This window comes from Tachypleus tridentatus, chromosome 11, assembly GCF_004210375.1.
Source record: "Tachypleus tridentatus isolate NWPU-2018 chromosome 11, ASM421037v1, whole genome shotgun sequence".
Taxonomy (NCBI): domain Eukaryota; kingdom Metazoa; phylum Arthropoda; class Merostomata; order Xiphosura; family Limulidae; genus Tachypleus; species Tachypleus tridentatus.
In genome coordinates this window covers 52,388,822-52,413,901 of record NC_134835.1, presented here as the reverse complement: position 1 = coordinate 52,413,901, position 25,080 = coordinate 52,388,822, and the positions used below count along the sequence as shown (strand labels likewise).

The 25,080-nt window shown below is 34.1% G+C and overlaps 2 long non-coding RNA genes across 2 annotated transcripts in view; one reads left to right on the top strand and one right to left on the bottom strand.

Annotated features, from left to right (window-relative positions):
* Positions 1-11,962, top strand: part of LOC143232163 (uncharacterized) — a 40,720-nt gene extending 28,758 nt beyond the window's left edge. The window contains exons 3-4 of the long non-coding RNA XR_013017403.1: positions 4,621-4,683; positions 11,650-11,962. This is a non-coding gene — a long non-coding RNA (uncharacterized LOC143232163). The remainder of the gene's footprint in view (positions 1-4,620; positions 4,684-11,649) is intronic.
* LOC143232164 (uncharacterized) lies at positions 927-23,261 on the bottom strand. Its single transcript, XR_013017404.1, has 3 exons — positions 22,931-23,261; positions 5,333-5,426; positions 927-3,963 (listed from the first exon to the last, which is right to left on the bottom strand). It is a non-coding gene; the product is annotated as an uncharacterized LOC143232164 (long non-coding RNA).
* Positions 23,262-25,080: the final 1,819 nt, after the last annotated feature.

The window sequence follows — 25,080 nt, the reverse complement described above, 5'->3', positions numbered from 1 at the left end:
ATGTTTTACTTTAGTTTAGGCTTAAAACCAGTAATTAACGATTTTTTTATATAGTTAATCATGATTAATTCGAGATCTCGTAAAAAATTATCTGACGAAAAAAATTTAACGTGCTTTCTTGTTACTGTGCGAAAGACCGATTATTATTAATATATATGTCTCTTGTTATACTTTTCATTTGTGGTTCTGATGAATATATACATATATAACTACTTTTTAGTAATTTATAATATCAGTAAAAAGGGTATGATTTCTATTTTGCACCAGTAGGATAAAGGGTAGCTGATATGAAACAAAATCAATTCATCCAAATGTGCTTGTATTTACCAAATGTGCACCTATATAAAAATAATATTTTCGATCAAACACAGCTATATACTTTGAGTAAAGTATAATTAAGTGATATATATTTAATTTTGTACCTTTGTATAAAGTATATATATATGTATATACACAAACATGTACAAATATATATTGTTGTGTATATTTCCAACAGTAAGATGATAATGGATATTTCCGTGACAAAAGTAAAATGTCGTTCTTCTAGCTGGTGTTGAAGAGACACATTCGACGTCTCATGTGAAGACGAAGTAACATGCGAGCAGACAGTCAAGTTCTTTATTGGTAGATTCCTGTTTGATCTTAGTGGAAACTAGAACGGAAGGTTAACTGGTCAGACAGTTACCCAGATGGCGATGCAAAACTTCAAAAATACATGCGTATTTTTTATAACTAGGTTTAAAATCATTTAGACAAAAAGCCAAAAAATAAAATGAGAAACAACAGAAAAGGGCATATTAAACTGCATAGAAATGTTATTAATTCGGTGTTTTGTTTTAAACACGTGTACAGTTTGGTAAAGAGTGGTTATAAAACCCCGCATTTATTATTATACATTAAAAACTACTTTTTCATGGAAATTTCGAGCGTCATAATTTTTATTTAAGAAAGTTTAGACATGGTACAGACAACTAATATAATGTCATACTAAATAGTTAACTCGTTTTTCTTGCAAACTAAGATTTGAAAACATCATCTTCGAACATAACTTACTAACTATTCATATTTGTCAAGAATACAAACCTTCAATAAAAAGTAGCTATTTCTAACATACACTATACGGCCAAACGTATGTGGACACCTGATCATCATACCAATATGTGCTTAAACATCTCATTCCATTAATACTGAGTTGGTCCCCCCTTTACTGCTATAACAGCCTCCACTCTTCTGGGAAGATTTTTCACTAGATTTTGTAACATGGCTGCAGGGATTCTTTCCTATTCAGCTTTAAGAGCATTAGTGAGGTCGGGCACTGATATCGGTCAAAAAGGCTTAGCTCGCAGTCGGCGTTCCAATTCATCCCAAAGGTGTTCAATGGGGTTGAAATCAGGGCTCTCTGTAGACCAGTCAAGTTCTTCCATACCAGTCTCAGGAAACCATGTCTTCATGGACCACGCTTTGTGCACGGGGACATTGTCATACTGAAACTAAAAGGGCCTTCCCCAAACTGTTGCCATAAAGTTGGAAGCATACAATTCTTTAGAATGTCATTGTATGCGTAGCATTAAGATTTCCCTTCACTAGAACTAAAGAGCCTAGCCCAAACCCCATGAAAACAGCCCAAGACCATTGATCCTCCTCCAAAAAATTTTACAGTTGGCACTATGCATTCAGGCAGATAGCGTTCTCCTGGCATCCACCAAACTCAGATTTGTCTGTCAGACTGCAAGATAGTGAAGCGTGATTCATTACTCCAGAGAAAGTGTTTCCACTGCTCCAGAGTCCGATAGCGGTATGCTTTACACCACTCCAGCCAACGCTTGGCATTGCGCATGGTGATCTTAGGCTTGTGTGTGGCTGCTCGGCCATGGAAACCCATTTCATATAGCTTCCAACGAATAGTTCTTGTGCTGACGTTGCTTTCAGAGGCGGTTTGGAAGTCGGTAGTGAATGTTGCAACTGTGGACAGACGATTTTTACGCGCTTCAGCATCCGGCGGTCCCGTTCTGTGAGATTGTGTGGCCTACCGCTTCATGGCTGAGCTGTTGTTGCTCCTAGACATTTCCACTTCACAGTAACAGCATTTACAGTTGACAGGGACAGCTCTAGCAGGACATAAATTTGACGAACTGACTTGTTGAGAAGATAGCATCCTATGACAGTGCCACGTTGAATGTCACTTAGCTCTTCAGTACGACCCATTCTACTACCAATGTTTATCTATGGAGATTGCATGGCTGTATGCTTGATTTTGTGCATCTGTTAGCAATGGGTGTGGCTGAAATAGCCGAACCAGCCAATTAGAAGGGGTGTCCACATACTTTGGGCCATGTAGTGTATACTATCCTGTTAAAATGTTTGTAACACTGTAATTGAAGACATAAATGTTTGGCGTGACTCCAGGAAGTTCCATCAGCGGGTTTTGGGTTGTGAGCTTTCCTCGAGAAAATGTCAACCGAAATAGCTCCCAAAATTTGGTGAAGTTCCAGCCTTTTATTAGAAATGAGATTGCAAAAATTAACGAACGCTCTTCAGAACAAATTACGCCTTCAATAACTTCATTTAGAGACAGATTTGATATGCTTTATATTAGTAAATAACAAGCCTAAACTAAGGGACTTTTTTATAATCACCAAGCAAATACGATTAGTAACTGAGAAAAGAAAATGGTAGATTCCTTCGACTCATCTAGTTAAAACGAATTACTTAAACATCCTATTGTAGTATAAGAACATTATTCAAATATAAAGTCATATACTGACTGAAAAGTTTTACAAATAAATCACGTTTTGTGCAAAATAAACAATAAAATAAAATATAAATTTACAATTGCAAACAAAAGAATATGCATTAAAGTTGAGAAGGAAACTATCTTCAGTTTGAATTTCCTGACACGAGGGTTATCTGCGCTAGCTGCCTCTAATTAAGCAGTGAAAAACTAGAGAGATAGCTGCTAGCTAATCATTAATACTCACTGCCAGCTCATAAACTACTCTTTTACCAAACAATAGTGGGATTGACTGTAACATTATAACGTCTCCCATGGGTAAAATGGTGGGCATGTTTGTTAGGACGGAGATTTGAATCCTAGAACCGCAGATTGTGAGTTGATCATATTATCATGCCATACTTGTAATTCAGTAATTGATAAAGTGTGATACAATATAATATGATAGAATGTATTGTGGTATTATATATTGCTCTATTGTAGGATGCAGTACAAAATCTGCTGAAAAAAGCTATATTATTATCATATCGTTAATATATTTTCACTTTTAAATTCTGTTAAAGAAATTTTATTTCTCTTATTTAAATTATCATTTAGAAACTGTCCCTTAAACTACAAAGTTTATCTATTCAGTTATTTAAAAAAATCATCACAAACTCCAGGCCGTTCTAGTTATTATAATATACATTTCATAATGCTGGATAGCATCAACCTGACGTACATACCTACACCTCATGGGTCCAAGTAGTATGACATTGGATTTGTCATCTCAAAATTTGATTAAGTATTAACTTATGGCCAGACGAGGGAAAATTCGATAACTATAAATACAACAATCCGTAGCATCACTACAGCTGACACATAATTCCTAGAATGTTAATAAATCGGAGTCTCCATAATTGGAAATTTGATATCTTATTTTGTCTTCGTACGTTACAACGAACTATAGAATATTACTTAGTACTCGCATTCGAAAATTAGCTTTATGTATGCAACATAAAAATCGAATAATGAAAATTCTTTTCATGTTACACTTAAGAAATCTCTTAACAGTATATCAGGTATAAGCAGATTCGAAATAAAGATATGTGCTTCGGTACACGGTACACGAGATTGGGAAATCCACTTGTGCTGAGTGCTATTCACACGTGCTCTTGACATCTTACACCAGACATTCAATTATCCTACTAAGCTTCTCGAAAACTCACTCATCGGGTAACTCCTTCCTGCAACTAGTTACAAAAAAAAATTGTGTAAATATAAAGCATAAAAAATAAATGTGTAGCCCGCCCCTGAAAAGTAGGATTAAATCCACATCGTTCATACACGATAGTATAATGTCCAAAGCTACTGTTATTATTGTTTATCTGTGTAACAAGGACATATTGTCACTAGTCATTTAATCATTTCATTACTATGTCTATCCAATTAGTAAGTATTTTCTATACCTTTAACATAGTCTTACCTTATTTTTGTTATGAGGTGTGCTCTTCTGTTTATTTGGAAAAAGACAATTATATTGCCTTCAGCTATAAATCACTGACATTTTACAATTTCCTCATTTATAAAATATTCTCTCGCTTTGTGTATAAACAAATAACATGATTGGTTCGTCAACAACAAAAATGTTTTCTTCGTTCCTTACAAGCTCATTATTACATATTTATGTTCAATTTTACATTTTATATCCGATAAACAAAAATTATTTATTAAGGAAATTAGAATGTTCCTTAGTAATATCTATACTTTAGTGAGTAACTTACATTAAACTTAGGACATCATAGAAGAGTAATGAAGGGTCTGTATTATTTTTGTCAAGTAACAAGATGTCAGTGCTTCCATATTTTATGCAAAATACAAGTCATTTATATTTCGCTTTTATTATACAGAAACTGATAAGACCAGTTTCTCACACTATGATTACTAACCATTCTCCGACAGAAGAACCTCAAGTAAGTGAACCACATTCTTTAAAAAAAAAATTAGTACTGTATGTGTATGTATCTTAATAGCATATCATTTGATTTAAAATCTGTATTAATTCCAGTTTACTTTTGTGATTGCTTCACAAATTATGGAATTTTAAGTAAAATTAATTAATTTCAGATTGTGTTTTAAAGTAACAGATTAAATTTTACAACTTCTGTAACATTGTCTTTTTTCTCAATTATATTAATTTAATATTTATTATGATGTGAAATTGTTTAAAAACTCTCAATCGTGATTCATGTACTGCGTCCAGATGTTTTTATTTTGCAGTCTTTATTGTTCTAGGTTCTTAAACGTATACATTTTATTCTGTGTATATAAATTTTTTATATAGTTAAGTTGTCACTATTTTATGATGTTAATAGTTAATTAACTCTTTCACTACGAAATATGTCAGTGTAGCATACTTGGCATACTTTTAGTAAGACGTGGCATATTCTGATGATTAGGGTACTCAATTTCGAACCTGCAGGTCGAGGGTTTGAATTCTGTCACTCAATATACTTATCTGATATTGCTTTTTGATGTTATATAAAAACTATATAAAGTATAAAGACTAAACATAAATAAAATACAGACAGACAACAAAGATAAAGTGGCATGGATACTCACGTTGAACTCACGTGTTGAACATTCTCTTCAATGCTTTGCTACTGACTGCTACTTCGCTGAAGATTAGATGAACTAAATGAAAGCTCGAAAAACCCTGGGTGAAAACAGAAACAGTTAAGATATAACAAAATAATGATGCTTTTCTAGTTTTAACCAATTTTATCACTTAATATTACAAACTCATTTCTCTGTGATATATATATATATGTATATATATTATTTCTGTATACATGGATAACTTTTTTTAAAATCCATAGTTTTGTTTCCTACAAATTAACATCTCTTGTACAACAGTTTGGATGACGTCAAATAATATAGGCCAATGTTTATTGTCTTACATGTTGGCAGCTCATTTACATAGGAGTAGGGACTTTTTACCTTGATGTAGCCAAGCAGAATGACATTAAAAGCCTAACTGTCGTTTTCACTGATTTCTCTTTTTCACTCACTTTTGAAATATTCATTTTCTTTGTTTTGAGATTGAACTGTTTCAAATGGTTGGTTGTTTCAAAGTGTGCACCTTTATCTGCACTATTAGCTAATCACTGTGTATTCTATCTTCTTTTATTTAACCTAAATATAATTAATTTTCAACTAGTCATTTTCATTATCTTCAGTTTCAAATAACTTTTACTGGCTGTCATATTATATTAGTTGCTGTTTCCTAGTAGTTACGATATGAACTGTCATCTTTTGCTATTAATTTTTTTAAACTTTTGTACTTGCTAATAAAGTGTATTTTTGATTTGTATAAAAATGTCTTATTTTCACAAACTGGCCTGGATATCAAATGATTTGCTCTGACAAGTGTTGCAAGTCATCTAATGATCGTTGTAATGATTTAAAATACACGGGATACTGAAAACAGGACTGTGCGTGCACATCGTTCACAAACTAATAATGTGAGTAGATTGTAAATTTCATAATGGATTCCAATAGAAAATGAAATATGAGAGGCAAATGATAATAGTTGTCAGATCAACAAAATGGGAGCGAGCTGAAGACATGCTAGTTTGAAAAAGGTATCGATTAGTTAATTAAGTTCATACTGGTTTGAATAGAGGGAGATATATGCAAATAAAGGTGCATGAAAGTAAGGTATAGTTTTAGGTGACCACAGCATTTAGTTAATCTGAAAAGCACCTAAGAAGCTCGAAACGTTGTTCTCTGCTTTATTAATAAAAGTGTTAATTAGTTTGCTTTGAATTTCGCGCAAAGCTGCACGAGGGTTATCTGCGCTAGCCGTCTCTAATTTATCAGTGTGAGACTAGAGGAAATACAGCTAGTCATTACCATCCACCACCAACTCTTGGACTACTCTTTTACCAACGAATAGTGCGATTGACCGTCACATTTAACGTCCATACGGCTAAAAGGGCGAGCATGTTTGGTGTGACGGGGATTCGAACCAGCGACCCTCAGATTACGAGTCGAGTGCCTTAACCACCTGGCCATGTCGGGCCAAACGTCTTGATACCTATACCAGCTGTTCTGAGATACCTTTTTATTCCAAGTGGGTTTCTCGTTACCAAGAATCTCTAGGTTTCTGCTTGATCTCGGGTTCCCAATCAACCCATTATTCTGGCCAGTACATACCAACGTTATTCTTATAAATGAATAATAATTAATGGTAAGGAAATAGTTTAGTCTGCTACATAACAGAGTGAACAGGAAATTATTAAGAGTACAATTAGAAAAACGAGTGAAGTATTCCTCAAATTATACAAATTATATTTTGGTTGAAACTATAAATGTATTCTGTGTGTCAACATAAGCAAACCCGATGATGGAGACAACATGTGAAACATACAATGACATGTCCGAATACCAAATCTTACGTGGTTGAGCAATATATATGAAAGCAATTGCCTGTAATTGTGGACAGACATTTATAAAGCTACTTTATGGTTTAGTCAGAAGCAAATTGTGTGAAGAATAAATAAGCAAAGATGTAAGCAAAAGCTCTATACGTAGCATTACTTCAATCATGACATATCCAAAAATGAAAACGTGATGTGACATCAAGAACATTTGAGATCACTGAAAGAATACTGTACTAACAGTCTTGACGAAAGTCAGTTGAAAGATCTCAGTGAATTGCTGGCAGTGTACGTTAATGTTTTTGTAAGACTAGATAGCTTCCTGGGTAAACATTGTAGATATATATCTGATAAAACAACTGTCGTGTAGGCTGTCTTAAAGTGATAGGGATAGTGCGTGCTGAAATTAGCAGATGTTGAAGTACCAGATTATACAACCATCAGAAAGCACGTGATAATAACCAGAAGTTATTGTATAAAACAAAGAAGGGCTAACAAAGTTCGTGTACTTAAGGTTAGTGAACTTGGTGAACATCAATGAGGTCTTGCACCTTTGCATAGAAGAACATTTATAAGGGTCCCATTAATTAAGTATCCCATACTCATGGTATAGCATTTGACAAGAAAAGCAGATCTAATAGCATCTTCAGCACTTACAGAAGAGAATATGAGATCTTAATAATGTCATTCAGCTCTTATAATAATTTGCTAGCTAATTTCAAACATTTGAAGGAGCTCGCATTAACTGTCCTATAATGTAAATAATGTTTTATTCACATTGAGACAGCTGAAAATCTTAAGCATGTCATTTATAGAACTTAGAAGACACGTTTGTACTTACAACTAGGGAAGTGTGTAATAACGTGCACAGGAGTAATGTGTTTTGAACATGTAGTTAATACAAATGGTGTAATAAGTTATTTAGTCAAGTTAAAGAGAGTGAAACATTGCAAAAACCTAAAATTACTATTTTGGGTGCAAACTGGAGACTAAGAAAAACCTTGGGCTCTACATGTGTGTTGTACAGTTTGCACAACTGGCTTGACACAGTGGCTGAATAAGAAAAGAGAAAGCATATCATTTGCAGTTCCAACCATATGGCGTGAGCACAAAGTTTGTCTAACTTACTATTATTTTGACATAACTTGTTTCTGGATGTTCAGACAAAAACTAAACAATACATTAAATATCTATATATTGCATCTACAATGAAACCAATACCTCATAACGATGGTCTTCCAGTGCTACATCCATAAGGTAATTGGGAAACAGAAGAGTTTCCCTGCGAAGAAGACAATTAATTATCTTCAGCTAGTAACATGAACTGCCTAATGTGATTACAGAAGAAAAACTAAATAATCTGATTCATGAGTTGTCTCTATCAAAACAGAATGAGGAACTTCTTGGCTCTCATTTACAGCAAAAGAATTTATTAGCTCCAAGAACAAAAGTGTCATTTTACCAAAGTCGTCATCATAGTCTTGCTTCTCACTATAACATAAAAAATACTTTGTGTTTCTCTACAAATATTGATGCACTGATGGAAGGATTGGGTACTGAACATCATACTCAAGCATAGAGACATTTTTATCGACTCACCCAAAGTAATTTTAAAAGCTGTAGTTTTGCACAATGATAATATTAAGTCATAGATTCCTGTTGCTCATGCTGTGAGCATGAAAGAAACTTATTAAAGCATGCAGGTTATACTTGAGGCCATTAAATATGATCAGCATAGGTGGAACATATACGGTGATCTAAAAGTTACTGTATTGCTGCTGGACCTGCATAGTGAGTATACCAAATATTGCTGCTTTTTGTGTCTCTGGGACATCCCAGATCCTAAAAAAACATTTCAAGAACGAATGACCAGTGAGAGATAATTACATACCAGGAAAACACAATATCGAGTATCAACTTTTAATGAAGAGTGTTTCTATATCCACTTCACATTAAACTGGGGTTCGTGAAGAATTTTATAAAAGAAATGAACACATGTAGTAATGGTTTCAGTTACTGTCTTACAATTTTCCAAAAATAAGTGAATCAAAAATGAGAGGCGGTACCATTGTTGTACCACAGATTCGTGAAGAGCTGGTTGATGATGATTTTCAAACAATCCGGAAAATCATTAAAACTGGTTTATAAACATTTCTTAAGGAAATGAAAACTATGCTGTGAAGAATGGTGTTATACTCTAGAATTACATAAAATGGGGTTTAGGATATCATTAAAGTTGCATTTCTTACACTCCCATTAAAACTGATTTCCAAATGAGATAGATACAGTGAGAGATGAGCATGATGAGCATATTTCTATAGTGGAAGAGCGATGTGAAGGACGATGATGATAGGAGATTATTGTTGGTTTTTACATCGAAAAACTGAGAACATTCACTAAAGGTGCAACGAGTCAAGCAGGTATTTTATGACAAAAAACTAATTCCATGACAAAAGTTTTGAACGTGGACTGAATATATTTTCAGTATGTAATTTTAGTGTAGTTTTTAAACTAGTATTGCTATTATGTAATTTTCAATGAATAAATTAAGTTATTAAAGAAAAACTTGTTATTTTCATGATACATATATATAAGAACATTTTGAGGTGATCAGTTCTTTTCAACATTACTTTTAATCAGCATCGTCAAATTATTCTGAAGCAGTTGCATTTTTTCTAGTAGCAGAGAAAATATTTTGTTGTTGCCCGATTTTAATAGCTTACACGATCACTAAAGTTAATTACCAATTAACAACTACTTTTTATTTTCTTTACTAATTTTTATATATTTTATTTTTTATTATATATATTTAATTAGTTTTGCAACTACATAGTACTCATTATTCATTTTTATCCTACATTGTGGTTGCCAACCTGTAGATATTTACACTATTTTGAGAAGCACTTTTTTCTTGTAATTAGAAGTCAAACTTCGATTCTGGATGTTCTTCACAGAAAGTCTGGTGCAGCATCCTTCGAGTCTGTTATTAGTTATATGGATGTAAAAAGGCATGTTTTATATTTTTTGTGTACATAAATGTCCTGTTATTTTAATATTATTTTCATTTTATCGCATGACCTTCTCTGACATGATGGACAACTGTAGACAGGTCGGTATTATCGAGTCTTATATATCTACAACATGCTGCTGGGCCCTAATCACTCTTTTTGTTTCTCCAGTTTATTTGCATCCACATTCACAAGAGATATTATAAATGACGTTTTCCTGTCTATTGGGTCTTTAGCTTATTTGGTGTACATTAACAATGTATTGTATTGTGGCTTCTTAATACTTTTGTGAAGTTATGTTCTTTACATATCTTCTGCATACCTTCAGCGAGACTCTCAATATGGATGTATGTCCATAATTTCATTCTCATTTATTATGGGCGTTTATCTCTCTTACTTTCTTCTTTATCTAGTGTTCTGGATATCGGTTACCAATAAGTATTATAGACATTTACTGTTGACTACTTCAAATCTTGTTAATGCTGGAAACTATACTGTCTATACTACTTATATTTACATTGTTAAGTAGTTTGATCTCTTGCTGAGGTATTTTCCGTGTATTTGGCTTTTCTGTGAAAGATATAATATGTAAGCTATGTGTCTTGGTAACCATCACAACAGAGAATAGGAGGTTATCTTTTTTTTCATTTCCTTTGTGAATTATATTGTTTAACATTGACCATTCAAGTAGTTTATGAGTTATTAAATCTTATCTGTAGTGCGTTACCAAATTCTGAAGTATAATATGATTGTATATTCTATAATGATTGTATTCTATATTTCATACAGAAGCTATCTAATATTGATCATAGGTGTAGTCGCATGGCCACGCATTCTTTTTGGTTAGTGGTATTTATTTTCAGCTTGGAAATAACTTGTATGGGAACAAAACTCTGTGAGTTTTATTATTGCGAAGATTGTCAACTCTGTGTGTTCATTAAGAGTTTTACCATTTCCAAACTGTTGACGAAGTACTTGTAGTATGTTAAAGAATGGTATGCTATCGAAGGAGTTAAATATGTCGAAACTCGTCATTTTCTCTAGGTTATTATAGTGGCTTTATAATCTCTCCAAAGTTAGTTGAGTTCTGTTCCAAGTTTTTTTTCTAATATTTCTTGAAACGTTAGTTGATTTTCTTCTCTGTATAGCAATTGGTTGGATTTGATTTTTGTGTATAACAGCCTTCAATTAGAATTTAGAGTTTGATCAAGCATTCTTCTTTTATTATAATTACAATCTGATTACCTTTGGTTGCTGGTAGAATTTTTTTGATGTTGTCTTTCTTCAAGATGATCATAAAGGTTACTGAATCTCACAACAATGTTTCTGATGCTTTTTAGCAAACTTACAGGTTTAATACATCACTTTGTACTATAACTAAAGTTAATTTACACCTTAGTTGAGTCGAGAACTATGAGAAATCATTTAATCACTAAAGTAAGATTTTGTAAATGCATTACGACATAGGTTTGGTTTGGTTTTGGTTTAGGAAGGCAACTAGTCATCACCACCCTCCGCCAACTCTTGAGCTACTCTTTTACCAATTAATAGTGGATAGACCGTCACATTATAACGCCCCCACGGCTGAAAGAGCGAGAATATTTGGTGTGATGAGGATTCGAACCCGCAACCCTCAGGTTATGAGTCGAGTGCCCCTACCACCTAGCCATGCCGGGCCTACGACATACGACAGATTGTCAATTTCTCTTGGGCATGAACATCAATGGTATTGCAAATGAAGCTATGCTAACACAGATACAAAGTAGGATTGAGTAAGTAATCACACTCATGGTTGTATGATAACGTGCTAGATGTAAATACTGAATAATGAAAAAGTATTTGCTTGAATATGTAGTATTTCTTAAGCACTTTCAATTTCATATATTTGGACTGGAGTTTATTATAAGAGAAAAATATGCATCACTGAAATGGCTGATAACTTTGATAGAAGAAGAAAGCATGATTGATTGTGCGTTTGAATATGGCAACATAACAATGTAATTATATTTTTCAATACTAACCACGAAAGTTGAAGGAAAGGTAATTTTTATTCTTTCTTGACAGACATTGAAAGAATGTCCATTTGAAGTGTTCTGGAACATAAACTTGTTCTACTGACAAACACATCTTTCAGCAGAAAAAATATCACAAATGCCTAATTGCCTAATTGAACTAATACATTACTACTGAACTGTTAAATTTTCAAATTTAGTTCGTGTATTAATGGTCATAGAACAGACACAGAGGACAACATAACATAGAATACATAACGTCAGTCAGTTTTATGAACATTAGAAGTAAAAGGAGACACAATATTTAAATATATTGCATCATACTAGAGTGCGCCCAAGAGATTCACTTACACTATAGCCAAGTTAAAAGATGGTCACACTGACAACGTCCGTGTACTTTTATTGAGCGATAATATAAATTCTGTACTGAGTACACTACACAGTGAAAGAATCAACCACATGAAGTCCCAGTTAATGATAAACTTTTTACAGTAATACATTATTACTGATATAACTAAATGTCTCTCAAAAACTCAAATAAACTCTAATTACGCTACAAAATGTATTAAAACATATTACTTGCTGACACTTTGGCACTGATCGTAATTGTCAAGTTATTTGAAAAATAGACGTAATGAAACAAGAAGCAAAATTAGTAGTTTACTGTTTACTAATTATGCCACATATTATGAGTAGTGAAGACCCAGAATTTACCATAACACCCTCACTCTAATAGCCTGGTTGAAACTTAGAGTGTAGACTGATAAGCAAATGGTTGTAAATTTTATAATCTTTGAATGGATTATTTGTAACGATAGTCCATTTTATATTGTAATAGAATATATGGCATTAGAGAGTAGCATTTTACTGTCGCTTCAAACTTACTGATATTTAGCAATGAAACTGTGCTACCAGTAGATGTACAAGTCATATCAACTGCTAAAGTCCCTGAATAATCACATATATACATATATATAGAAATTTGTGGAGGTGCTAATGGTTGGAACTATCAATTCATATGAGTGTGCTCAGATAAAAAATAATAAGAAAAGCTGCTGCATAATAGAAAATAGTTCGTGATAAGCTATACAAGGAAGATCACTTTCAAAGCAAAACATCAATTTATTAATTATTTGGCTAAAGTAAGACTTTCAAATCTGGTTGTACTGGAACAATTGACGGCACACTCTATCAAATCATGAGCTTTAGCGTTCATATAAGGCAAGAGCACATGTTAAACACATCAATAACCTGGGGATATAACTTTCTGATGAGACTTCACGAATTCTCTGGACCGAAACAGGAAGGAGACATAGAGGAGGAACTGGACAGTCACGAGAAAACTAAACTAACCCAGCTGATATGTAAAACGCGATTGAAACCATATACCCGGTTCTATATGAAAAATCTGATTATCTAAGCTGTTAAATTTAATAACCGTAGTGTTGCAAAAGACCTTCTGCGTGTTACTGTTGGGAAATAATTCTGGAATGAAAGCTAGAACAGCGTTTTAGATTATAATTAAAATTAAGTAAACATCCACCTGAAAAACGACTTGGTATTCTTTTCTTCCTAAATAAAAACAATGGACACATTATTCTAGTGAGAAATGCTCCATTATTAAGAACGTAGGTGGAACTTTTATCGTTCGGTTTAGCTGTATGTGTAAAATTAGTTCAAATGGTTTGCAACCACAAGTAGAAATCAGTTCTTAAGTTTATTTTAACGCCCAAAAATCAAAATGACAATTATCAAATGTTATTTTATAGGCTATAGAATGGAATTTTAAAATAGGATTGAAGATATATCGCCTGAGAAAACACGTTAGATAGTGGAATTTCACAGTAAAAATATGTTGCTGATATTTTCTAAGAACCGCTCGATCAAACATACGAGGGCTGTTCAAAAAATACGCGGACTGTTTGAATTGCGCGGCTCCAGTTGGTTCCAGTGGAATCCGCTTGGTGTCGCTAGGTTCGCACAGAACAGCTGATTACGACGCTATTTCCCGATTGCAGATATCTTCATTTGTGTATTAGCTACGCGGTTTTAAGTGAAGTGCGATTTTTTCGTTTGGCGGATTTCACAATGAATGACCTGAAGGACCAACTACTTGCTGTGAAATTTTGTGTTAAACTTGGAAAATCTGCGACTGAAACTTTTGCTATGCTTAACACGGCTTACGGTGATGTTACTATGAATCGTACGGCATGCTTCAAGTGGCATGAACGTTTTAAGGATGGTCGACAGTCCATTGAAGATGATGAGCGTCCTGGACGTCCTTCCACGTCAACTGACGACCCACACGTCGACAAAATCAACACCCTGGTGCGTGCAAATCGACGTCTGACTGTTAGGGAGCTTGCTGAAGAGTGTGGGATATCAGTTGGATCTTGTTACGAGATTTTGACCGAAATATTGAAGATGCACCGCGTTGCTGCGAAATTCAGCCCTCAGAACTCGTGAGGATGGTCGACAGTCCATTGAAGATGATGAGCGTCCTGGATGTCCTTCCACGTCAACTGACGACCCACACGTCGACAAAATCAACACCCTGGTGCGTGCAAATCGACGTCTGACTGTTAGGGAGCTTGCTGAAGAGTGTGGGATATCAGTTGGATCTTGTTACGAGATTTTGACCGAAATATTGAAGATGCACCGCGTTGCTGCGAAATTCAGCCCTCAGAACTCGTGAGTTTTTGGCCAAACACTCGATCACTGTTCTTCCCCACACCCCTACTCACCTGACCTTGCTCCTTGCGATTTTTCTTGTTCCCCAAACTCAAAAGACCCTTGAAAGGAAGAAGATTTGAGACGATTCCCGAGATTAAGGCAAATGCAACGAAGGAGCTGGAGGACATTACAAAAGAAGCGTACCAGGACTGTTTCAACAAGTGGAAACACCGTTGGGATAAGTGTGTGCGTTGGGGAGGAGAGTACTTTGAAGGGGTCCCAGACCTGTAACTTCTAAATAATGTACATTTTGTTTTATGACGTATGTCCGCGTATTTTTTGAACAGACCTCGTATCTGTGGAAGTTCATACTTCAAGTCATTGTCACTTCATTCGTATAAGATTCATGTATTTTGTTGATGAAGAGCAAAAATGGAAAACAAGTAATAAATAAGATATGCGACTGAGAAGACTAGATAAAAAAGATCTAGAGATCTAGATACCTGTTTTTATACGTTGATATTAATTTATAACAGAAGTAGTGTCGTGTGTTTTAAATTATTCAAACTCATGGGTGCTAACAATAGTCACTTAATCATTGTTTTAACAAAAGATGCTATGATTAGTATCATGTTAATAATGTTGTAGTTTTATAAATACAAGTGCATTAGAACATGTGAAATAAGATAGATCATAGCTGATTGGCTGTACGATATTGCTGATATCACACTTATGATACATACAGTGCCTAATACTGTAAAAAATTATTAGAGAAAATATGTATTAAGTGTTTTACCTACTGGTAATTACGTAGTGTGTTTTTTTGTGTGTGCATACAGAGTTATAGGTATAATGACAATGCACTGTACATAGTAATTAAGGAAATAAAACCTTCTGTTAAGAGTACAAACATCACAGGACAGATTGAAGAGAGATAAAAGAAAATATAATTGCACATTGCATGTACGTAATATTCAAATTATTCATTGTATGCATCAGTGTAGATTCATTTTTAACACATTTCTCTGTGAAAATATTTTGAAATATTTGAACTAATTATTTACATTTACCAAAAATTTTCTTCCTACTTCTAATGAAGAGGACCTCTAGTTCTATCTTTTGTTTTAATTTATTTTTTGAATACAATATATCTGTCAACATTCCAAGAAGGTGTATATAACTGTACGTGGTATAATAGTTTACTCTGTATTGAAAAACATGCTCCAAGCCTCATTCAGCCAAAAGTTATTGGTGGTATTCATTCAGTTCCGTAAACAGAAGATTGCAGTTGATTTGGAAAACTTAGTTTATCTTAAAATTGTTACTGAAGGTGAATATTTTGCAGGTGAATACCTGTCTTTTCACATATGTTTTTGAAAACATGTACTTGCAGATCTAAATTTAAAGACACTCTAGAGAAAGACAAAAAAGCTTAATACCGTCTTCGTCATATTTATCCACCAACAGTGTTTCCATTAAACAGAAAGCAAATAGATAACACTTCTCAACTCAGAACTGTCAGTCCTCTAATTCACATCTTTGGAGAAAAAGCTGTTTACGACTTCTAACTCCATATCCCTACTTATCTTCAAACTATGAAACTAAGTAAGTATATGGGTGTTGACATTAACTAAAAATTCATTGCAAACTAAAACTGTGATAATATTTTCTAAACTTGCAGTAGTGAAGCAGGGAAGAAGTATTATATTTGTTCAACTGGATGGTACATAAGGCGAAAACATTAATCAAGTATCTGGAAACATGTTGGATCCAAAAGCCATGTTGAGCGCACATGAAAAAACTCATGGGATCATGACAAGTAAATTCTATACCAAGTTAGTAGCAAAGGTGAAGTTATTGAGGCTGTCGATGTCTCCATCAGCCAGTATTCCCTGTGGTCCCATGGAGAAACCCCCAGTCAGAAACATACTGTTGGCATAAAGAATAACACTCCAGTGATTTCGTACCAGTGAAAGAGACCCGGAAATTTATGAGAAGTAGGTAAAACCCCAAAAAGTCTCATGCAAGCTATGGATCAAGTAAGCATTAGGGAGATCCAATTATGAGTATTAGTGTTTATTTTATATATATATAAGATAATAAATAGCTCTAATACCATTAACTACAATAATTTTTAATTAAAAGCAGCACTATTAAACAATAATGAACTGTGAGTTTTCTTCTTGTAGCAAAGCCACATCGGGCTATCTGCTATATCCACCGAGGAGAATCGTACCTCTGACTTTAGCGTTGTAAATCGAAAGACTTTCCGCTGTACCACCCAGAGACAGTAATGAACGTGATGTAAAATAAGCATTAAAAAGATTCCGCAAAATCCATTGTAAGTCCCAATCGTCACGTTATTCCTTTAAGGTGAAGATGGGGATTTACAGTATACTTTGCGAAAACTTATTTATTCTTATTTTATATATATTTTTCTTACATTTTCATTTGAGTGAATTCACACATGTGGTATAAGTTGGAATTATACCTCTGTATATATATATATATACTGGCAATCGATACGTTTTGACTGGGTTTGACATTTTTGTTTGTAAAAGGAGAAAACTGATACGATTACAAATTGATTTGGAAGAATGTTTAAACTATTCAGTAATCAGTAACGACTAAAAAATTAAAATTACATTGTTATGTGTCTATATCGTAGTTTATTTGTTTTTAGAATTAAGTACGAAGTTACATCGCGTGCTATCCCCACCACAAGTATCGAAACCCAGTTTCTATCAGACATACAGCTGTGCCACTGGGAAGCATATCGTATAGAGCTCCCAGTATAAACTGATTGTTTTAATAACAGATTATGAACAAATTGTTAGTTAGCAAAAAGTTTGTACGCTTGCGTTGAACAGCTCTTGTAAATAATTGTTACGAGATTGTGTACAAAATGGATCTGAAATCAGAAACATTTACAATTTTTAAACTCTGATCATTATAAACAAAAATTGCTTTTGATTAAAAACAGAATATGAATAAACTTGTTAAGATTATCAAGAACGAAACCAACACGAGCACCAGACTCTTGGAATATATTTGACAAGGAAAAGCAAATGGACCTGGTCATATTACAAGTAACCAATGAAATTGAAAACATTTTCAAATACCCCAAACAAACTTACAGACCATGTTACATTTCAATGTGTGGAAGTTTATCAAAATTTAAGACTTATAACTATTTCATGTTACGTTTTGTATATAATACCTAATATCTCAGCTCGTATCTCATATCATGAAAGCGAGTGTTTCACAAATTGAGAAAATTAGCCCTAGTAATGAGGCTCGTAAGCATTTTTAGATAATGATAGAAACGAGTGTAACTTACTGTTGAGTATGAATGTTGGATTTATCCTACTGGATGTCTCTAAATATTACTCATCAAACTTCTTACATATATAATACTTCAAGTTAGTATTCTTAACTTATATAAAAAGCATAAAGTGATACAACCAAATTTCTTTTAAGTAGTCACTTAACGAATGCCACAGTTGTAAACGTAAAGTAGGTAGCGTCTCAGTATTATTAAAGCAGTGTTCGATAAACGGCAGGATAATTTTTAAATTATGCTGAGAAAATAATTTAATGTCCAGTCCATCTAACGATTAAAAATTAATTTGTTTTCTCCTTCACGTCTTACAAGCTTAAATTTTGTGGTAACTTGTATATACAAATGACGCTAAATCTAATACACTCACGTTAAAAATGAACTTAATTTAACCATTTCAAGGCTAAAATTGACACGTTGACCAATTCGCTTTACTTGGTAGAAACGACTGTATCCAACTGTTTCCCATTTACGGCTTACTCTAAAACGTACTAAAAACCTGACTTCAAATTTTCTAGAGCGTTCTAAGCCTAGTTGATCTTGACTTCATTGTTACAACCCGCAACTCCTTTTACCTAACAAATGAATTATAACACTAAGAATATCTTTAAAACATCGAGCTATCGTAAAGTTTAAATGAAATCAATTGTAAATGTTGGAATGGTTTTGATTTTTTTTTTTACTTTATGAACATTGAAAATAATCTCATTATTTAAGAAACAGACCAATAGTGATTTTACCTTTTATACTGGTACTGAATGAAACCCAGCACTTTTATGGTTTTTTGTTTTGTAATAAAAACATACTCAAATGATTAAGGCTTGATTAAATACGGTTGAGCGAGAAGTATTTCCAGCGACCACTTACTATTTTTAAAACAATGCCGACACTTAATAAATGAGTCAGTGCATTAAGATCTTTCTAGCATGGCCCGGCATGGCCGGCCAAGCGTGTTAAGGCGTGCGACTCGTAATCTGAGGGTCGCGAGTTCGCATCCCCGTCGCGCCAAACATGCTCGCCCTTTCAGCCGTGGGGGCGTTATAATGTGACGGTCAATCCCACTATTCGTTGGTAAAAGAGTAGCTCAAGAGTTGGCGGTGGGTGGTGATGACTAGCTGCCTTCTCTCTAATCTTACACTGCTAAATTAGGGACGGGTAGCACAGATAGCTCTCGAGTAGTTTTGTGCGAAATTCAAAACAAACAAACAAACAAACAAAAACTTTCTAACATTATGATCTTGATAGACCTCTATACAAAGAAAGCCCTATTTCTTTCTCTCTTAGCCTGCTTACTTATAATGTCTATATTAACACAGCTTCGGCCCTCTATATAAAATAAAATCAAGGTATAAAAAATAAATAAAATACTTTAAAACACTAAATCAGTCATTGTACTGCAAGTTATCAAAATATTGAAAGTAATTTTTCTGCCTACGGCCACTGCGCATTCATTTGTGCATAACAGCTTGACGTCAGATGAATAAGTTATTAATTAATTTAAATAATTTATTTATAAAAGAAATATTAGCTGTTAATTGAAATCACTTTGAAAATTACGAGCAAGAACGATACGAGATACACGTTGTAACGCAGCTAGTATTAGAGTAAAATGAACAGTCATATGCAAATTTGTTACGACTTTTTTTAAGGCAACCCTTCGTTAGTACACAAATATTTTCAGTCAAATTATTCACGAGCACTTCCCATCATTAAGCAGTCTCACTTAGTGTGTAAACTACAATAATTAAGATTTCAAGGTCGTAGTCCTAACAGGAAGATACTAACATAACTATGGACGAGTGCAACAACAAACACCTCCTGCTGTTCGGTTTCTTGTGCTTTACGTTATCATGGCGCCACTACAGAAATTATTTGCTCCCTGCAGTTTGTGTAGGAAAATCTGGGCGACATTAGCAGTTGAACTATTAAAAAGGCATCTTTAAACTGAAGTTTTAGTTTTCTAATATTAAAATGAGATCGTGAGGAGGAATACATCAGGATTGCAGGAGGTATCCCCAACTAATGAGTTAAGACATCAGTTTAAATCTGATTATTGCGCCCCTTGGTGGGGAACACTAACTTTAGCTCATATGTTATCCGTACCAGTGATTACTTCTGGTTGTATTAGGCCGCTAATAAAAGGATATTTGCATCCCACCTATCGCGAGGAAGCTTCATTGCTGTCTCCCTTCTAACGATTCTTTACAAACAAGAATTAGGTGACTGAAAATTTATCACGAACGAAAGGTCATTCTTCACACCATAAAATCGTAAAGATGATACTAACTAATTCATTATCACACCAACGACTTACCCTTCTAACTAAACTTGGTTTTTATTGACGAACTGTTTACGGATACAAACTACATGTTATATAGTTTTATGTTTTACGGCTTTCGTGGTACAATATTGAACTGTTCTTGAGTTTAAGTGTTATTTACACGCACATAAACGATGACGGAATTAATTTGCACGACAACTTGTTTCTTGTTTTTGTGAATAAAATTTAATTTGTGACTTACGAAATCAATTATCCGCAAGTAAAGCCATTATACACGTACAATCTTATATATCAGGACAGACTGAGAACATCGGTCTTCAAGGTGCAATATGCTACTAAGAGAAATGCATCTCATCAAATCTGTTCTATGGAAGATTCTTTATTGCAATTTATAAGAGACAACCTCAGTAGGTGTACATTATTTATTATTGGACTCTGCTTTTTATCATTGAATTTGTGCTACCTTATCACACACCTTTAACTTCAAATATAATATTATATTTATCATTTATACTCATATGAAAAGCTAAATTTGTATTTTTATAGGTGATACAAGTTTATTTGCTATCTTTTCTGTTGTTGTATTTAACTTCAATGGCCAGTAACTAATTCGTTACTTAATAACCACACTTCTTAATAACATAACAAACATCCAATGAATGAAAAAATATGTTAGTAAATTCGACACCTTCTCCTACGATTCACTGAGAAAAATACAAATTGTACAAGTACATGTATTGTCTTCAGCATGTTCTTTCGTTTTTATTGTTTTTACGTTTCACGACGTTTCCTGCCTCAAACTGAACCGTTTCATGTCAAATCGAAAATACCGTCTTGTAATAAAATAATTTACAAAAACTGTAAAGGCCAGGAAAATACTGTGAACATGTTTAATATGTCGCCCGTTTTCTTCTTCTAATAAAATAACCTTGGAAATAAGCATACTCGGTATGAATCAACTCGTCCAAACTGAGCTTAGAACATCTTTATTGACTTAATCGCTTAATAGTTTTATTTCTTAAAATTAGATACGGATATACCTGAAAAATATTGTTCTCTCAATGGGCTTTTAACTCACTAGCGTAAAACGTGTGGTTCAGGTTGAAAATTTGAATTCAGAATCCATGCAAATTCCATCAAAATACTCGATGTAGTTTGATTTACTATGTAACACTTTTTTACTGAACAAAATAAATAAAACTTTCACTAAATATTAAAAGTTAACAAAAACTTCCTTCTGAAAAAATGTACAAGCGATTATTCAGAAAGTTATATTATGTCAATCAAAGAAAAAATGCTTTAATGACTGTATATCTTTGTAGAAAATATAAAAAAATAGTACACTTGTATTTTACAATTGCCTGAAAATCCCACACTGAAAAATACATAAAATAACCATTGATCTGTGGTACGTTGCGAAATATCCCGGCATGGCCAATTGGCTAGGACGGTCGACTCGCAAGCTAAGAGTCCCGGGCTCGAATCCTCCCTCTATCAAACATACTCATCTGTGGGGATGTTATAACGTTACGGTCAATCCCACTATTCTTTCGTAAAAGAGTAGCCCCAGAGTTGTGGGTGGGTGATGATGGCTAGTTGCCTTCCCTCTAGTCTTTTACGGCTAAATTAAGGACGGCTAGAGCAGAGAGTCCTCGTGTAGCTTTGCGCGAAATTCCAAACAAACCAACACTGCAAAATATGTTATCATACAAGTACAACATGAGACGTAGAATTGAGTGGAAACAAATAATGTATTGGTTTGTTTTTTATTTAGAAGGTCCATTTTTTCATTAATATAACAGTACAATGATTCTAAAAATATCGTTAAGCCTTTTAAAGCGACGTAATTAGTGTTATAAAAGTTCAAAACGGTACAGAAGAAAACATTTTATTCTATTCTACTCACATAAAATGTATATTAAGATGTTCAACGAATTAACAGGAACAACTCTAGAGTTTATTCTATTTTATCTTGCAGTAAAGTACTAATAAAACAACGATATTGTACTATATTGTTTCAGCAGATAGTCATTTCGTAGCTTTGCACTTAACAGACAAATAGAGCAGTACAATCTAAATGTAAATACGGCGTATTAAAAAATCAACAGTAAAAGAGTGGCAAAAATCGCTGTAAAAGGAAATAAAATGGTCAACATTTCAACCAATTGATTTCATACAAACTATATGAAGGTTGTCTGATCAAAATTATCACGGAAGGGAAATATTAACCTATTGTTTCTTTTCTGGACAATTTTAACCACTTTTGTTTTGATTTTGTTTGTTTTTTGTCGAAAAAAGTCGTATAAACTGTTTTATAACGTTTGTCAATTCACTTACGTTAAGAGAACGTGTGAAATGTATGTTTGGATGTTTAAATAATAGTGGGGAAAACTTTCACAGGTAAGAAATTCTTTGTAATTTCTTTTTCTGCCTTTAGAGTATTCACCTATTATTCATACATCACCTGAGATAATAAATCCACAACTTCTTTGGAGACATGAGAATTGTACTCTACAGTAATAAGCGCTTTGTCTTCTTGGGACAGGTCCTGTAGTATGTCTCAGTATAGTGTCAGACAATGACGAGGCCAGTCATAGACCCGAAACTCCAGACAATCATTAAGCAGAATGCCTATTGAGTTAGTTTTATGCAACACTACAAATAACGTTTTCTTACGCGGTTTAAACAGCTATGAAAGCACGAGCGCCCTAGGATACGGGCAAGGCTGTGCCTTACTAGAGGCAGGATATCGTCACGATGCGCAAGCTTACAGAGGACGTGGACTTTCACGCCACAACCTAGCCTAGTGCGGTCGCAAAACAATTATTTTTTTGATAAATATTCATGCCTGGAGCATCTGGATCGAGGGTGCTTGTTCTGTCCTCTAGAGACCCGCCTACAATCTCTGGCATTCAAAAGTAGGGCTCTGACCTTTGTGAACGCAACACTAAGCTGCTAGTTGTTTGGTGCAGTCTCACACTATCAAAAGCAACTTACATATGATACTTCATACCTCCACAAATAGAGTAACATCACATTTTTCCCAAAACATTTTCTCTTTCGACTTACCATGCCCATTTATAACAGTTCAGATGAACACCCCTCTTCTAAAGTAGAACTATGCTATCTTCCCATAAAGTTCCCACGCACCATGTGAAAGAACTTTTTATCTTTACAAAACTGTTAATGAATCACCATTCAAACATGTGTACATAAAAACATGTGTACATAAAAACATGTGTACGTAACACACTATTCAGCAAAGGAAGGCAAGAATGTTTATTCCGTAATAAATAAAATTAGTATCGTTTAGGATTTTCTCTTTTTTTTTCCTGACATTTCAAGCTAATTTACATGCAATAGCTTTCCAGTAATTCAACGATAAGTCTGAAATTTATCACGCTAAAAACCATGTCCGATACTTGTGGCTGGCACAGCACAGATAGTCCAAACAAATAAATCATGATACAGGGTGAGGCAATAAAGTACGAACATTTCTTATCTTATTATAAATCAATGTTTCCCTTACCAAACAGGAAGTTTTAATTTCAGATTTCGGATTAACTTTTGTGCAACAATATGATATACTTGTAATTTTGCTCACTCATATTTGTTAAGATTGGTATATTTAGAACACTTACTATTTCTTTGGTTTTACCTCACAGCTGATTCCTAGCAGAAGAAGAAAAAATGTTCTAAGTCCCTACTTATAACAATCCCGTATTTGTAAAATTAAACTATTTCTAAGTTTTGATATTTTTATCAACAGAATGAAGTATATGACGTGGTACCCAATGATACCGAGTATCTACACTGAGGTAAGTTACCTCAACAATACAGAAGGCCTGATTGTTTGTTTGTTTGGTTTGAATTTCGCACAAAACTACTCGAGGGCTATCTGTGCTAGCCGTCCCTAATTTAGCAGTGTAAGACTAGAGGGAAGGCAGCTAGTCATCACCACCCACCGCCAACTCTTGGGCTACTCTTTTACCAACGAATAGTGGGATTGACCGTAATATTATAACGCCCCCACGGCTGAAAGGGCGAGCATGTTTGGCGCGACTGGGATGCGAACCCGCGACCCTCAGATTACGAGTCGCACGCCTTAACACGCTTGGCCATGCCGGGCCCAGAAGGCCTGAAGAATTAGTTGACGGTTGAGTAACAGAACATACTAGAAAGACGTGTAATTTAAGAGTGCTAAAAGGAAGGGCAAAACGAATAAGGTAATCTCACATTAAACACAGATAGTTCACGCTCGCATGTTATAGAACTGAACATTTATAAGCAATTCGTGATAAGCAAACCCACTTATAGAGAAAAATATATATGTAAAAAACGACTGGTATGGGTTGTAAACCTAACGATGACACCGAAGAAGGTCGAAACGTTGTTCGCTCCTCAACATTAAAAAAAAATTTCAACATATACCAGCCGTGTTTACATATATATTTATAAGCAATGTTATTGCTTGACTTGGTTTTGATGTGTTTCTTAAAAAAGCTGTTCCAAGAATTGTTCTGACCTGATTTTATATTTCTGTTAGTACATATTTAGGTTCTTTACTTCATTTTTCGTTCTTGGTTTCGATCACTAAATCGGACTTCTGGCCTT